The 14,039-nt window shown below is 49.1% G+C and overlaps 1 pseudogene; it reads left to right on the forward strand.

The window, feature by feature from the left end:
- Window positions 1-1,738: 1,738 nt before the first annotated feature.
- LOC147964621 (uncharacterized) lies at window positions 1,739-5,421 on the forward strand (annotated as a pseudogene).
- Window positions 5,422-14,039: the final 8,618 nt, after the last annotated feature.

Genomic DNA, 14,039 nt, shown 5'->3' on the forward strand with positions numbered 1-14,039 from the left:
CGCCTGAAGTTTCGTCTTGAAACCGCCATTCCGTCTAATCAATTTGAACAAGCTTTTGCCACAGTAAAAATTTGACCTAGTTTCAACTTGCTAGAACCGAGTAGTTTTCCGCCGTTTGTTTTCTGTTTCTTTGTTCGGTTCGTTCTTTCTTTGCAAACGGAGTTCTTAAGTTGAACTTTCTGGTTCGTTCTCTTGTTCGAGTTTTCCTGTGCGTTAGATGAGTACTTATTGTGTGCTTGCTTGTTTGTCTGCGATAGATTGACCGGAGTGTGACGAGTAGGTCTATCAAGAGTTTTGAGTGCGAATCATCTTCATCAACATTGCAGGCAAGTTCACACTTTGATCATACCTTTTCTACAACCCAGTTTTATTGCATTAGATCAATCCTCACACATTGCATGATTAGGATCTAATTAAATTGTGGGATGGGAAGTAGATGAGGTAGTACCTATTACCTGGTTACCATGAAACCTTTGGGAGTTACTTCTACGTTTGCTTATTATGCCATGCTATGCTAGTAGACGTGGATTGGGTGAGTGATATCCATGACAGATGTGAGTTTGATAATTTTTAATGGTTTATCTAAGGTGGCAACTTAAACACACATCTGGGTGGATTGAGGCACCTGATGTCTATCAGGACTTGCCTGTTTTTTTTTGGACCGCCACCAACGACCTGAACAACAATAGTATGATTATCCCCTCATGTTTCTCTCTGTTTTTTTCATTGCAAGAGCAGCAAATTTAGATTGAAAATACATCACATGAGCATTAGTACTGTGCTATACATACAACATAAGGATGCTGATTTTAGTTTGAAAGTAGCAAACTAATTTTCCCTTGCTTGTCGTTTTATCGGTAGCTACTTTCATGTTCTTCCACATCTGCAATAATAAGATGGTTCAGGCAAATAATAAGATAGAAAACCCACGCAAATTTCAAAACTGAATCTGATGAACATGAATGCCGTTCATATACTTCAGTTCAGTTTAATTTGTTCCCTGCTCATGTGCTTATATAATCACAAAGCTGCTGTCTCGAGCTCCTTGGCTTAAGATGGTGTCTTCTTAGTGATGTTGCTCCAAAACATTTTGGCTGCTTCACACTGAACCTCAAACCAAAGGGAAATTAAACAAAAAACACACTGAATGGAACTTAAGAAGAAACAGACATGAGCTTTAATTGAGTGAATCATTCAAATTAAACCATCTATAAAAATTAATATATGGCTACAACCATTCAACTGAAACTCCTAAAGTAAAATTGCATGACAAGTATCATACACTGAATCAAGTAAAGAATCAAGCAAGTATCTTGAATCTGATATGTAGCGTGAGGTATGTAGAATAACACATTCGTGGAGATCAGTAGCATAAAGGTATGCTATGTTCTTCAGCATAAGTCAAACAATCTGGTTGTTAGTTTTGAGCCGTGATCTCTTCACTGTCCCTGAATTTCTGTTTTTGCATTATCTAGCCAACTACTAAACTAAACTTATTTAAACTCATGTCACATATACTACCATGTGATAGTAGTACTATTTCTTCTTCCATCAACCAAATTTTGCTTTACAATGTATAGATAAATTTTGCTTTACCATGTGACAGTAATATTTGTATGTATGTATCCCTGTTGTCTTGTCTTGTAATGCAGCTAGTGATGCTGTTGGCTGTAATTTAGCTACTAAAGCACCTGTTATGTTTTTTTAACAGGACTGGATTTACGGAGATAAGGCAAAAATGACACGAGATAAGAGCTGGATGGACAGGGAAAGAAATTCTGTTGAGTGGCAAACTGGCATGAAGGATTTCTTGAATTTTGCCTTCGATGGTGCTCACCCGGACTCAACAGTCCCATGCCCATGTAGGAGATGTCTCAATGTTGTTCCAAAAACGAAAAAGGATGTTCATAATGACTTGTTGTTCAATGGGATGGATCCAACCTACACTCACTGGATATACCATGGTGAACAATCCGATGAGGGAAGCATGTCTGAAGATTCTGATAATGAAGACGCTGGAGATGATGGTGCTGGGGTATGTGACATGGTCAATACTCTCCTAAGGGGCACAAACATGGAAAGCAATGCAGACATTGGTGAAGGTGCGGGAGACATTCATGTGGATGCTTCCAGCGGTGATGAAAGGAACCAGGAGCCAAATGCAACAGCCAAGGTCTTCTTCGAACTATTGAAAGAGACAAAAAAAGAGTTGTACCCAGGTTGCAAGGATTTCACGAAGCTATATTTCATTGTGAAGCTTTACCAAATCAAGTGCGCGTCTGGGATGACCAATAGAGCATGTGACTTAGTTCTGCAGATGTTCACACATGTGTTGCCAAAGGGTCACTGCATTCCTACTAATCTCGCTAAAGTAAGGAAGGTGATCCGAGATCTTGGGCTGGACTACAAGAAGATACACGCGTGCGTTAATGATTGTGTGCTATTCCGTAATGAACATGCTGATGCAGAAGAATGCCCTGTCTGTCATGCGTCTCGATGGAAATCTACTCCTGCTACTGATGAAGACAATGCATCAAGTCGTAAATCAAAGAAGCTAGTGCCACAAAAAGTTCTAAGGTATTTCCCGCTCATTCCAAGACTGCAAAGGCTGTACATGACAGAACATATGTCATCACATATGAAATGGCATAAGGAGGGTCGGATGGATGATGGCGTAAAGAGGCATCCTGCAGATTCCAAGGCATGGAAGCATTTTGATAGGAAATATTATAAGAAATTCTCAAAAGATGCTCGCAGTGTTCGGCTTGGCCTTGCTTCAGATGGATTCAACCCCTTTGGGCTCATGAGTATATCACACAGTACATGGCCTGTCATTCTTATTCCATATAACTTGCCACCTTGGATGTGTATGAAACAAGAAAATTGGATTATGTCAAAGATTATTCCAGGACCAAAGTCTCCAGGAAATAACATAGATGTGTACTTGTAGCCCTTGATTGATGAACTGAATGTTCTATGGGAGGATGGTGCTGAGACATATGATGCTGCAACTAAAATTTTTTTCCAGATGTATGCATGCTTGTTGTGGACCATTAGTGACTACCCAGCTTACGCAATGCTGAGTGGTTGGAGCACAAAAGGCAAGCTAGCATGCCCGTATTGCCACAAACATACAGATTTTTTATGGCTCAAGTATGGTCAAAAGCATTGCTACATGGGACACCGACGTTTTCTGCCCAGGACCCACAAATGGCGTCGAAACAAGTGTTTGTTCAACAACAAGGCAGATAATAAAGAAGCTCCAGTGGCACTTACCGGTGAACAAGTTCTACGGGAACTTGATAGCATTCAGCATGCACCATTTGGACGGTCAAATAAGAGAAAGCGACCGGAAACTAGTAGCTGGCATAACTGGCGGAAGAAAAGTGTATTTTTCCAGCTCCCATATTGGACGAACTTGCTCGTAAGGCACAATTCGGATGTTATGCACATCGAGAAGAACATTTGTGACAGCATTGTGGGGACTTTGCTTGAGATGGATAAGAAATCAAAGGATGGTGTGAAGGCTCGTCTTGATTTACAGGACCTGAAAATTAGGAAGGACCAGCATCCAAAGCCTGGTAAGCATAAGTATTACATAAAGAAAGGTTGCTATACTTTAAAAAAGGAAGAAAAGATAATGCTCCTCAAGTTTCTGCAGAGCATTAAGATGCCTGATGGCTATGCTTCACACATTAAGCGATGTGTAGTCCTCGATCAGTGCAGGATTAGTGGACTCAAAACTCATGACTGTCATGTTATATTTCAAAAACTTCTTCCTATTGCATTGCGCAAGCTTTTGCCAGAGAATGTTGTTAACACATTGCTTCAGCTGAGTAAATTCTTTTCCGATTTATGCTCCAAGGAGTTAAGGGATGAAGATTTGGAGAGGTTGAGCAAAACAATTCTAGAAACTCTATGTCAGCTTGAGATGATCTTTCCACCAGCATTCTTTGATATTATGATGCATCTCCCAATTCATCTTGCTGAAGAGGCCCGATTGGGAGGGCCTGTCTTGTACAGATGGATGTATCCAATTGAGTGATACTTGCGTACGCTCAAAGGATATGTGCGTAACAAGGCTCAACCAGAAGGTTCTATAGCAGAGGGGTACATACTTGAAGAGTGCATGACTTTTTGCAGTCGATTCGTTGATGGAATGCCTACCAAGCTAAGTCAGTCCGAACGTCATGAAGACGGGGGTACAGATCAATCACCAACGGGGATTAGCATAATGAGTACAGTTGATTACTCCAAGAAAGGTTTTGTTTGTGAATCATTGTCTTTGGCTGAGATTAATCAAATGAGGCATTTCATAATAACAAACTGTGAGGAAACCGCGCCATGGATTGAGTAAGGATACTTATGTATTTAATTCACATCATGATATGCTTTAATACTTTCCTGTTCAACTAACAATCATTTCTCTTTGAAGTGAACATCGTGAGGAGCTCAGAAGGAACAATTCTCCTAATCCTAAAAAGCAGCACAAGGAAGAGTTTGTTGGTTGGTTTGAGAGACGGGTAATTTTCTTTCGCATTTTCACTAATGTTCCTTGTAATAACGTACCAACGTTGTACAATACACTCACACATATTCTATTTCATGAAACAGATTACAGAACTCCACAATGATGGGAACGTCAACAATCTTATTTATGCACTAGCTAAAGGACCTGATCATCTAGCTCGGGTATACAACCGTACAGTTCTGAATGGATATTTCTTTCGGAATTCCTATATAGAGCAGGACTTGAGTACCCAAAATAGTGGCGTCATAGTCAAGGGCGATGCAAACACAGGAAATATTGATTATTACGGGGTGATCAAGAAAATCATATTTCTTGACTTTCCTCTTGATAACGAGGTTGTTCTATTCCAGTGTGACTGGTTTGATGTGCCTCCTGCCAACAAAACTGAAAGTAAGGGGTATAAAAAGGACAAATATGGAATTATTGACCTTGACACTACTCTACACCAATTCCAGGGAGACTCTTACATTCTAGGCCTCCAAGCTCAACAGGTTTTCTATGTGAGAGATGTGAAGAACCCTGATTGGGCAGCTGTTATTAAAATGAATCCACGAAATTTGTTTGCTCCTTCTGTTTTAAATGGTGTAGGCCTTGATGAAGTTGTTGAAGCCGATGAGGGTGGTGAGGCAGATGTACTGGATGTCATTGATGCAGAAATTACAGTGCCAAAAATTACAGTACCTGAAGAGATCACTAGTTGGTGTAGAAATGATGACGAAGGATCCAGCATTGATGTTTCAGTCATAGAAAATATAAAACCTATTGAGTTTGAAGATGTCCAATTCGAATCTGATGATGATACGGATGATGATGAGGCTTACGTAAATGATGGCCATGTTTCTCCTTTGGGACAAGAAGAATTGGATGATGACCAGGGGTTCTTTGTATAGTTTTTAATTTCTTGGTAAGGTGCTTTTCACATGTGTAAGCCATAATTATAAGTTCCTAACTGTTATGATGGTTACCTACGAGAAATATCTCTCCTAAACTTTAATCTGATATAAAACAGGTTGAAACAAGGCATGCCTGCATAGGGTCATATGTTGTGGCAAATGGGAACAAGAGCTAGTGCCCAGCACTAACAATTTGGTGATGAAGAGAAGAGAAGAGTACTTGCTGTTCTTTTAGTGTTGTTGCTATTTTCCTTTTGACAGTGATGCTATGTACACACTGTTGCTACGAACTTATGGTCTTTTAGTGTTTTTGCTATTTACACTACTTTGCCTTGAACTTATGGTCTTTTGTGTGAACAATCTATACAAGTATAGCTGCTGAAACTTGTGTGCTGTCATTTTGAAACATTTGTTATATATCTCGCTAAGATGGTTTGTTATATCCTACTAAAATCTTGTGTCATATGTCTTTATATATATATCTTGATGTAGTGTTGTTGATCTGGTGATGAATTCTTGCTGAAAATTACTCTAGGATACAACTGTTATGCTGCTCAATTGGTGGCTGAAGAGCTGTTCAAATGAAGCCTGGGAGTGTTTAAAAATAGCTAGAATGCAGCCTTGCACAATTTCTCTATTTAACACATAATTTTATATTGAATCTCCTTTTTTATTAAGAGCACATATAAATACATCACATCAAGCAAGATACAGAAAAATTAGGAAGAGTGTGTGGTGCTCAGTTCTCACGACTCACCTTTGTGAGAAAGGGCACTGAGCTTGCCGTCTTTCGGGTGCCGAGCACGACCTTGCTACCGGAGGAGGTCAGTAGGGTCAGTGGAGGAGACCCTGGCGGTGCAAGAAACCCTAAAGTGAAGGGCGCCCGCGAGTGTGCAATGCTTCGCACGCGCGTAGAGCACTCCTCCAAGTTGTGGTACCACCGATGTCCACTTTGCAAGATATGTGACTAAAATGCAACTTAGGTGCAAGTTGTGGTACCTAATGTGTTAATACCTCTGTAAACTAGTACGCCCCTTTAATCAGATCCTGCAAAATAGTATAATAAATAAAGGAAAAAATCAGGAGCACAGTAGAGAATATCGTTGCAATATCCTGCTCCTTTTTTGGCAACACTAGAGGATTGTTGCATTATGTTGTACGTATTACCATGGATGCTCAATTTGTCGCAATATGTAACAGTTATTGCAACGCAACGAAGGTGAGGCAAAAAGTCACCCTATTACAACCAATACATGCTTTGTTGCAATAGAATCTCTGACTAGCGCCACATGTCACAGGTGTTATCTATGTACTTTGTTGCAATACCTAGCCTTTATTGCAACAAGATGACCAATTCACGCAACGGGACAAGGCTGTCGCAATATCACTACCATATTACAACGACGATGCAGCTTGTGGCAATACATGGCTTCTATTGCAACAAAACGAGTACTTAACGCGATGAAACAAAATTGTGGCAATATGTAGATCCTATTACCACGGACTGGAATTTTGTGGAAATATAGCATTTTATTGCAACAAAAGATAGTTGTAGCAATAATTTTTGTTGTAATAGACCGGAATCCTTGTAGTGCTAGCAGTTCATCGCACCAGCTCAAGAACACCTCTCGCGAGGTTGTTCTTCCCTTGTACTGTCCATCATCAACCCAGAGGCAATCCACCACACCACACACTGGAGTAGGGTATTACACGACAACGGTGGCCCGAACCAGTATAAACATCATGTCTCTTGTGTTGTTCATCATTTTCATCTTAGTTCGCACGAGAGGATCGGACGTAGATCGGTAGGGGAGAGATCTCTGTGCGCACCCCAGTGTTCGAACCTCAAGGGTCTGCCGGAACCCGAAACCTGACATTTGGCGCACCATGTAGGGGTGTGCCGGAGTCCTCCTTCCTCCGCGTCGCGTTCCGCCGCTTCTCAACCCAGATGTCAGGCATCCCGGCTGCCAATGCCAACCGCTGGGCGGCGTGGCCCGCCCACGCCGTGTCGCCGTCTCAGGGCGAACTCAACCTTGCGCCTCAGGCAGCTCGCGCTCCGCAGGGCGCTGTGGGGCGCGGGCGACGCAGCCAGACGCTGCCTGCCATCACGCCACGGCAGGTGTGGGCTGCAGCAAGGGCCTCGAACCACGCCGTTGCCATGGCACCATACACCCGACAGGAGCAGGCGAACTCCAGGGCCGCGCTCACGGTGGCTCGAGAGCTACTACGGTGCTGCTTGCTGGAAGGCGGCCGAGACGTGTTGTTGGAGCGAGTGGCCGAGCTCCTGGACGCCGCCGCCTCGGGAGCGCCCCCCTTCTGCATCCAGCTACCGCCCCAGATCCAGGACAAGTCGCACGACACCATTATGCGCGCCCACGCGATTTCAGGCGGGCCTAGGGCCGGTCCAGCGCCAACACCTCCGCTGGCACCAGGCGGCAGATCGCGCCGGCCCTTCCCCAGGCCAACAAAGGGATGCGCGCCACGACCTTTGGCCTCGGCGGACCACTGCGTCATCACATACAAGGCGACGCCCCAAGCCAGACTGCGTGGCATGCAGGGCGCTACAGCGAGGTCCACGAGGTGGTCGCCCGGAGGCCTACGTACCCCGCATGGTGGATCAAGGGCGCGAGCTGGAAGAAGGTCACGACTCGTTCCTCGGGCCCGGCTGGGACGAGGAGGCGCCGGAAGCCGAGCTCTTTCAGGAACCCCAAGAGAGCATCAACAATCGCGCCGACAGCGGCAACTATCGGGTACCAGTCATCCCTCAGGAGCAAGCTTACGCTAACCATGGGTCGCAGGAGGTATAGGTCGCCGCAGCAGATGGCTGCCCCAACGCTGCAACCTCTTATCCCTCGGGAGGAGGGTGCAGGGGGCTGCAGGAAAGGGGCCGAGATCCGGGCTCCCCCTCGCGGCGGTCGGGTCAAGATGTTCTCCGGAGGTAGGCCCTCTGCCGGGGAGGTGCCCCATGGCCCGCCCCCGGCGGAGGACCCGTGGTCATCGGGGGAACCACTGGCGACCACTCTACCCCATTGGCGTCGTCCTTGGTTTCTGGTCGCCGTCAATGGCGGCAGAGTGAGGCGCAAGGCGGGGCCCTCGTCTGGCGATATGAAGCAAGGCCAGTACCTGTGAAGAAGGCCCAGTGCCTGTGAAGCTCGTCGCCCCGTGACACTCTCACGTAATAATGAGTGGGGCTGTACACGCCCCGGAGTCTCAGGAGCGCCGGCCTCAGGCCCTGGGGCTCCCGCCCACGCCCAGTGGCAGCACTTAGCTCTGCGCTGGTGAGAAGACGTCGAAGACTAGACTAGGCGCCGGAAGCGGCTTTTTTGTTTTTCTTCCGCCTTTTTGCTTTTTTGCTTCTTCCTTGTTAGAAAGTTTCTTTGGTTTGGATTTAAGTTGGATTTGAGTTTGAAGCTTGCGTGCATTCGGGGATGGGGTGTTTAGTCTCGTTCGAGCAATCTCTCGCGTTCTGGTTTCGGATTTACGCCCCAAGCTAGCGTCAGCTGCCCCCCCTCATGAGCCCCTCGTGAGCCGGGTCGGGCCAGGCACGCCTACAGCCAAGACCACTGTCTCCGCACCCTCTCCGGAGGTCCTCGTCACAGTATCAACAGGTTAATCGAGGGACGCCGGAGGCGTAGCATCCCCCCCGCAGGCCCACTCAGGGCACGCCAGGGCCGGAAGGTAAACGAATCAACCAAACCGTCACCGGGCTAGCGACTAAACTCACGCATAACGTTGTGCTCACCAGAGTATGGATTACAAATCTTTACATGAGGGGCCTCCCCTCCCAAAATGCTCTTATATTCTTCAGGGCCAAGCTCGAGTCTTCTTCATGCAGGATAAACTCCGGAGACATGCGGTCAGTAAGACATATCACTCACCACGTCTTCTGGGGCGCCCTCGGAAGCATCACTGGCGTCGTCGACATTGTCACCACCGCCGCCAGCATCCCCTAATCGCCAGGATCGTCCACAACGTCGCCTTCATTGGCGCCTACGACCATGCCGTCATCATCAGACACGAAGGCCCTGACGAGGGCGTCCACGTTGTCCTCCACCCACCGCGCCAGGTCACCTCGGACGGCAATGGGCACGGGTGCGATGGCAGCGTCAAAGTCAATGTGGGGGTCCCTGTCCTGCAGATAGCTGAAGACACAGGAGAAGGCACGCCCGAGCCTCCTAAACGGCCAGGGAGTAGGCCTCCTGCGAAGCTGCCAGCGATGCCTCAGCCTTCGCGTTGTCAAGATCACGTTGATGATGTGCGAGGGCTACGGCAACCTTTAGTTTGCACTTCTCCTCAACAAGGCGCAAACCTTCGGCCTCAAGGCGCGCATCCTCGTCAGCAAGCTCTGCCCCAATTCGGCTCACCGCATCCGCCGCCTGGAGGAACTGTTCATGAAAGGCACGACGCTCCCGAGCACGCCTAAGCACCTCTTCCACATCACCTTCTTCCACTGGAGCATGTAGAGAGCCCCGGGGCGGTAAGCCCCGTCCAGGCATGGGGCGGGGGGCTGCCGCCCCAGCCGTCGCCGGATGGACCGCCCTGAGAGTCCGGCCCGGCATCAATCCACCCACCGAGGAGGAGCCAAGGACAGACCTCAGTCATTCGCCTTCTATGACCAGAGAAGGGGCACGGGGCAAGCCTGACGCGCCCCAAGAAGACTCGCGAAGAAAGAGCATCGGGCGAGCAAGCTCGAGGCGCCCTATGGAGCAGATCACTCCACCAACCGGTCCAGCGGCGAGGGCGCCACCTGAGCTCGGCGGACCCGGAGCCAGCAAAGGGGGCGAGGCTGCTGGGGCTGGCTCCTGGGTAGACTCGACGGACTCATCAAGGCGGGACCTGAAGGGCCACGTTCAGCCACAAGGATAACAGGGCAAGTGAGCAGGGAAAGAAGAAGGCTTACTCGTCCATGGCAAAGTACTTCCTGCGCATCAATAAGCAGCAAGGGCGGTCGCTGCCACCTGAGGCCTCCTTCCTCTTACGAAGGGCCTCGAAGGCTACACGAAACCGACCCAAGCGCCTAGGGAGGGGGTCGGCCTGGGGCGCAGAAGAAGCCTCAAGATTGTCGGTGCTGGAGGAGTCAGCTTTGGGGGCACCGTCGGGCGTCGCCTCGCGAAGAACGGCTGGGGGCTCGGGAGCCCCGGCCTAAGGAGCCGAAGGCCAAAACCCTGCATCAGCCGCCGCCCCAGGGCGGGCCTTGGGAGATGCCGCCTTTGAGGCTTCACGCGGCGCCACCACCTCCACATCATCCACTTCGGCCCCCGCCGGCTCTCTTCCCGCTCTATCGCCTGGGGAGGGACCGCTATGGGCGGCGGGGGGAGCAACCACGACAACTGGGTTCTCAGTGGCCCCGTGAGGCCAGCCGGGCGCAGCCCCCACTCGTCGAAGCTGGGCATCTGCTTCACGAAATCAGCCCTACCGAAACAAAGTTACAGAAGGACGCCACTGCTCCGTAGGCTGCCTGGGGAAGGATCACCAGTCAAGACCCGAAGCACCGTCCACAGCACTTCGGGCGCCAAATCCTCCTCCTGAAGCCGCATGCGGTCTCCGCGCCCTGCAAAGTCCCACATCCGGCGAGAGTGGCGCTTGAGAGGAGGAATGCGACACAGAAGGAACTCCTTCACCACCTTGGGCGCTGTCATATTGTGCGCCCTCAAACTTTCGAAGCGGCGCCAGACGAAAGCGAGCCGGGGGCTCGCGAGCGGTTCATGACCCCAGCCTGGGTTGGGAACAGCAGGCAAGGTCGGGTGCGAGAGCAAGGGGCTAGGCACCCCGACATCCACGTATAGCCACCGCTCTCTGAACCTGGCCTGAGAAGGCAGAAGGCCGAAGTCAATCCCTGAAGCAGCCATCTCGGGCACGGCGAAGAAGCTTACACACCCTGAGCACTGAGTGGGATCGCTCAGGCGCAAAGAGAAGAAGTGTCGCAGCAGAGCGACAGAAGGAGGGATGCCTATCATCGCCTCGCACACGAAAGAAAAGACGGCCAAGAGGGTAAAGGACTCCGTCCTAAGGTGCATCATGTGGATCTGATAATGGGAGAGCACAACATTGAAGAAAGCAGAAAAGGGGGAACCAGACCCGCCCATAGGGCATCGGCAAAGAATCGGACCTCCGTGACGGTCCTAGCAAGAAAGGCGTGGGATGCGGGCCAAACTATGGTCCGGCTGCACTCGTTGAAGATGGAAGCGAGGGCGGAGTGGACCTTGTCCAAGGCTTCCGGGTTGAGTATGATTGACCGATCGACGGCGGGGGCCGCCACTGGAGGTGCGCAGGACGAAGGCGCGGGCTTCTTCCCCCTTCCCTTCTTTGTCTTCGCCATGGCGTTGGGGAAGGGGAAGAGCTCGGGCCGGATTGGCGGCAGAGGTTGGAGCTCGGAGAAGAGGAAAGGTACGAGGCGAGCGGGCAGCCAAAGGAGGAACAACTATGTGCAACTACGGCTCCGCTTAGCCGGGCGCGCAGCAAGGCGTCGTGGGAAGTGCAGATGCCCACGCCTAATCAACCGCCACACGACGCCCAAGGCCGCAGGCTGTTGGGGCCCGCGGCGCTTCGCGCTTGCCCCTTCGCGCTTTCCCCTTCAATTCTCTGCTAAGCCAAGCCCGAGCGCGCCTTGGGCCCGGGGGCTACTGTCGCGTTCTGGGAACGGGGGTCCCCAGACTTGCCTGCCTGCGGCCTGCGGCGTGGCTCAAGCGGGGCCCCAGCGCGGCCCATCTTCATCAGCTCAAGCTCAAAGACCCTCGCGAGGGGCCAAGCCTCGCGGGGCGGACGACAAGAATCTTCCTCAAAGGCAGCCTCATTAGGCAGGCTCGCGAGGAGGCAGAGAGATCAAGGCAGGGGTACCTCGCTAGGAACCCGTGACGCAAGCCATGACGACCGAGACCAGGCGGGCGCCAGGTGGGCGCCGGCCTGCGCAGTGTCCTTGTTTCCCCTTTGGTGCAAAGGGGGCAAGCACAGGCCAAGGCATCAGGCAAAGGTTACCATTCCGGTGCAACGAGACCAAGACCAGCCGGACGGCAGGATGGAGGTCACCGTGGAGCCCAAGACGACATCATCGCCAGTGCTTTTGGTAGCCGAAGACCATCTTTGGTCAGGATAACTTGTACTAGATGTTCCCCTTCGAAATGGCCAATTGTTGGCGCCCTTCCCGCTCATTTTTTGGGGAGAGGCCCAGGGCCTCTATAAGTAGAGCTAGCCACCACAGAGTAGGGAGAGACCCTCGGAGAGATCTGGTAGAACCCCAGCAGAGAGAGAGAGGCGACTGAACTCACCCTAGCAGTTCATCGCACCAGCTCAAGAACACCTCTCGCGAGGCTGTTCTTCCCTTGTACTGTCAATCATCAGCCCTAGAGGCAATCCACCACACCACACACTGGAGTAGGTTATTACACCACAACGGTGGCCCGAACCAGTATAAACATCGTATCTCTTGTGTTGTTCATCATTTTCATCTTAGTTCGCACGAGAGGATCGGACGTAGATCGGTAGGGGAGAGATCTCTGCGCGCACCCTAGTGTTCGAACCTCAAGGGTCTGCCGGAACCCGAAACCCGACAAAACCAAAGAACCTTGAGAGGTTGACAAATTGAACGGAAGAAAACAACGAAGATGCACAAAGTTGAAAACACTCCGTTAGAAAATAGGAACAAGGAACATTACTAGAACCTTGTAGGTTGAAAGACATAAGAAAAAGATTGCAATGAACAAGAAGTGCATGCAAGCACTCCGGTTAAAACGAGAAGCACAAGGAACGATAAAGATCAATTACGACAACACTCCGGTTGGAAATGGAAGGAATTGAACATGATCTTGACAAGATGAGAGGATACTTGAAAAGAGGACACGACACTCCGGTTAAAAGGATAAGCACGAAAAGAACATGGTCCTGACAATCCGAGATGAAGAGTGTGGAGAGCAACACCACAATGCCTCCGGAAGAGATAAAAGAATGGAATCAAAAGAACGGAGGAGAAAACAACATCTTCTACCTCAAATGAGCTTGAAAAAGCATATTTAGGAGAAGGGTCGAACGGAGTTGTTGGAAAAATAACAACGAAAGGATAAGCTTGAAGCAGGCTTATGGAAAACAACTCAAAACTGAGGTGAAATTCTTCCACTAATAGAAAACAATAGATTGGATTGATACGAACAAGGAGACGAGAAGCTATTTCACCGGGAGGATAAAAGAAGAACTTGGATCATTTATAAGCACCATAAATAGCAACAATCCTTAGGGAAGGCTTTAGGTGAAACATGACACAGGATAACTCCAACGAAGAGGTTGCTGGATTAAAATACCTCATTCTTAACAACATGTGAATCATGAAACATGAAGGGAAATTGTCAACAATGACATAACACCACCTCAAAACATAAGGGAGAACAATTGCACTCTGGATTACAAGATGAAGAAAAACTTGAGCTCCTCTAAAAAGAATCTTGATGAACGCTTCGAGAAGGAATTAAATCTTCGATGAATTCATTTAGAGCCTCCATGAAGAACTCTGGTAACAAAAGAATGATCAAACAAAAGGAAAGAGAAGTTGAAAACACAAGGTGAAGACTTGGAATGATTAAATGGAGCTTTGCGACGAGATGATGCGGAAAAAACTTGGAACTCCG

This window comes from Triticum urartu, chromosome 6A (assembly GCF_056163025.1).
Source record: "Triticum urartu cultivar PI428250 chromosome 6A, HENAU_Tu73, whole genome shotgun sequence".
Taxonomy (NCBI): Eukaryota; Viridiplantae; Streptophyta; class Magnoliopsida; order Poales; family Poaceae; genus Triticum; species Triticum urartu.